Here is a 3,477-nt window from a genome sequence, read left to right as displayed (position 1 = left end):
CACTTGCTGGCATCCACAATAGTGTCTAGATTTGATGATTGAATATCAGAAGGATTCCCAGGTGGAGCTGTCTCTGGATTGTCCTTCTTTCAGTCTCTGCTCCATACTTTGTTTCTGCAACTCCTTCCATGGGTATTTTCCCCCTTCTAAGGATTGAAGTATCCACACACTGCTCTTCCTTCTTCTTGAGTGTCTTCTTTCTTAATAAGACTTCATATGATTCTGGTAAGTGAGGAAGAACAGTTCCCATGTGTATAGAGTGTGTGAACATGTGACACACTTCAGACAGGGTGCCACCTCAGTTCATACTGTCTGTGAGGATCAGGTCTTCAGAGTGACTTTTAAATGGTGAATCCGATCCCGACAAACTGGGCAACCTATTTCACTCCTTCTTTCTGGAGTCAGGGTCTCAAGGCTTCCCGGGAACTCACCGTACCTGTTCATACACATGACAAAATACCTGGCAAGACATGACTTCCTGGGTCGGGGAGGGGCTTGCTTGTGTCATAGTCAGAGGGGACAGTGCATAATGGAGGCAGAGCATTGACTCAGCAGCATGAGGCAGCTGGACGCTCTGCATCCACAGTCAGAGATGGCACTGGGTTCAGTGCTCTGTCTGTCTCTCTCTCAGTCTGTTTCTGTCTCTCTCTAGTCTAGGACCTCAGCACATCAGTGGTGCTGTCCACACGTAGGCTAGCTCTTCCCTCCTCAATTAAACCTTTCTGGAGGCATGTTGACACAGCCAGCTGTGAAGGGGATTGTCAACCAATCAAGCTGACAATCGACCATAACAAAAGCTCCTGTGAAAGTGAGTCTAAGCTAATCAAACTGACCATATTGACCATTACAAAAGCTCAGACTGACTTTGAACTCCTCACAATCCTCCTGCCCCAGCCTACAGAGGGCTGGGATTACAGGTGTGAGCCACCACTCCCAGCATAACCTATTTAACAGTAAACCTTACTTTTATTTTTAACTTTTGTTTTCTTTAAAATGTTCCCTACGAAGCCTTTCATTTCCTGCTTACAGTCCTTTGCTCTGTGAGAGAAGCCGTACTTCTGCTCCACATTTGGATGTCTCCATAGGTGTTTTGGGGACCCTGGGAAGGTAGAAAGGATCAGGTTCTAGCAGTCCCTCCTGTCTTGGACTCTCACTCTGGGGTGACAGTGTCTGAAGTCAGGCCACCTGATGATCTTCATGCTCATTGGTCTCTCTGCTAGAGAACCAGGCATGAGAGGCCCCTTCTTCTAGGCTCTCAATGGCCACCACCTCTTTTGTTCCACTGGCTTTAAAAGCAATGCCACTTGTCATAGCTGTGGCCTCTGTGAATTCTGTCATCTCAGCCCTTGGTTCTTCAGGACTTATTTAGCAATCCCTTAAGTCAAATCTACTGTCTAATTAACTGCATTGCCTAGGGGAATCTCACTGCGGCTCTTCTCTGTGCCCCAGTCCGTGTGATCTCTATTGAAAGAATTCAGACTCGCAGAGCAGAGTGTAGGAGGTGGGGGGGGGCAGGTTTCCGGGGGCGGGGGCGGGGGGAGCTTACCCTGAAGCCAAAGGAGAGTGGAGCGTGGCCAGAGGGACTGCTGTGCTGACCCACACATCTTTGTGTACCTTTTAAATTTCTGGAGCAAACAGCTTTTGAGGGAGTGCTCTGTCGTCCAGGTGACTGAATTAACAGATAACCACCGAATGTATGTCGCTGTCCTTTACTGGACATTTCCTATGGATGGGAATCTTACAATCCGAGTGTGATGTCTTTACCTAGGACCTGAGACACAAGTCAGATCCCATTCGTTAGGCCAGGAATCTAGGCCCTGTCATCTCAGTTTTCCTGGGTTTCCACCCCCAGTGACGTGTATTGCTCATACCCTACAAGCGACAGAGCAGCACCATCTCTGCACCATGACCGGGCCTTGACTGATGAACGTCATGAAGACTGTCTGACTTATTTGGTGGTAACAAAACAAATATTCTAAGGTGGACATGTTGCATGAAATATTTATATATATGTGTACACACACACACACACACACACACACACTCCTCTCTAAAACTTTCAGCCCGCCCTCTTTTCCCACTGCCCAATCACAGGCTCTAACCTAACCTTTCACTTGCCTTCACTTGCTTACAGATAGAAATCTACATGGACACAGTGGCGGTACTGAGGGTCCTAGCAGTTAGAGGCGGAGGAGGAAAGAGTATTATGACTTTGAGACCATCCTGGGGTACCTAGACTTTGACTCCAAAAGCCAAACAAATGAGTGGATGACTGAATAAGTAATGTTTAAATTTATATTTTTATTCTTTTGATAACTCTGCCAAATGTGAAAGAACAGACCGTGCAAATCAGCCCTTCCCTTTTGATGCTTCCAAGTCACCAGAGGGAACCACACAGGACACGAAACATCGTCGACCCTAGGAAGCTGCAGAGCCTCAGACTCCATGACCCCTGCTTGGGCAGGAACGGCCCTAGTGGGAGAATCAGAAACTAATTTAAGTATTCATCCGAACAGCTGCTCCGCAGGAGTGTGGTGCATTTGGGGGACAGATGCTTTGGCCCGAAGTCGCCTGTTCTGAAGTCACAGCCCCTTCTCTAGTCACGCCTAGTAAGGATGGTAACCGCGACCTCATCCGTAGGTTTAATAGGATAAGGGGAATGACTGAGTTAGGGGAGGAGGGGCATACAATATTCCCCTCCATGTGGCTTTTTAGTCCATGACCTGTAGATGGAGAAATTGGAGGTCTTTGTGTGGATCCCCTCAGGATCACTCCCCACACCTGTGAGAGACACAGACCTTTTATATACGTGTGTTGAATCTTAAACCCAAAGTCTGTGCATGTTAGCAGGGGAAAGATTAGATATAGAGAGATGTGGAGCTTCTTTTAGCTGGAAAATCCCTTATACTGAAGAAAGGAATAGATTTTGTCTTGGAGATCCAAAGCCTAATGATTTATTTGAATTTCTAATAGACAAGTGGGCATGGGAATGGGAGGGGTGGGAGAAAGGAGAGATAGAAGACAGGTTAACCAAGACTAAGCATTATAAAGCCACACGAGTTTGTCAATTAACTAAAAAAAAAAAAAAAAAGAACTTCAAATAAAAGGAGTTTGAACAGAAGAACCCTTCGTGAGTGAACAATGCTGTTGTCAAAGACGTGCGTTATTACATGACAATCTCAGTCAGGCATATCTTACCTTTCCTGTGAGCTACTGTTGGCAAGGCAGGCCCTCAGGCATCCAAAATAGCGCTCACACTGCTGTGCCCGGCTCGCGCCTGCCACCAGTGGGCTGGTACAGCTCTCTTCCCTTGCTGTCTGTGATCTCCCTGTGCTCTCCACACCCGGCACCTGCTCCCATGACCATTCGGCCCGCTTACACCGATAAGCAGAACTAGCTGGGAACTCTGCAGGAACATCTGTCTCCAACAGTGTGTTTCTCACCTGCCTTTCGGCCTCCTGACTGTTTCTATGGTGA

At 47.4% G+C, this 3,477-nt stretch overlaps 1 long non-coding RNA gene across 1 annotated transcript; it reads left to right on the top strand.

The window, feature by feature from the left end:
- Nucleotides 1-604: 604 nt before the first annotated feature.
- On the top strand, nt 605-2,281 carry LOC116071909. Its single transcript, XR_004111232.1, has 2 exons — nt 605-808; nt 2,135-2,281. It is a non-coding gene; the product is annotated as an uncharacterized LOC116071909 (long non-coding RNA).
- The last annotated feature ends 1,196 nt before the right edge of the window (nt 2,282-3,477 follow it).

Source organism: Mastomys coucha, unplaced genomic scaffold (assembly GCF_008632895.1).
Source record: "Mastomys coucha isolate ucsf_1 unplaced genomic scaffold, UCSF_Mcou_1 pScaffold1, whole genome shotgun sequence".
Classification (NCBI taxonomy): Eukaryota; Metazoa; Chordata; class Mammalia; order Rodentia; family Muridae; genus Mastomys; species Mastomys coucha.
The sequence above is the reverse complement of the archived record's forward strand: the minus strand, read 5'-3'. Positions and strand labels throughout refer to the sequence as shown.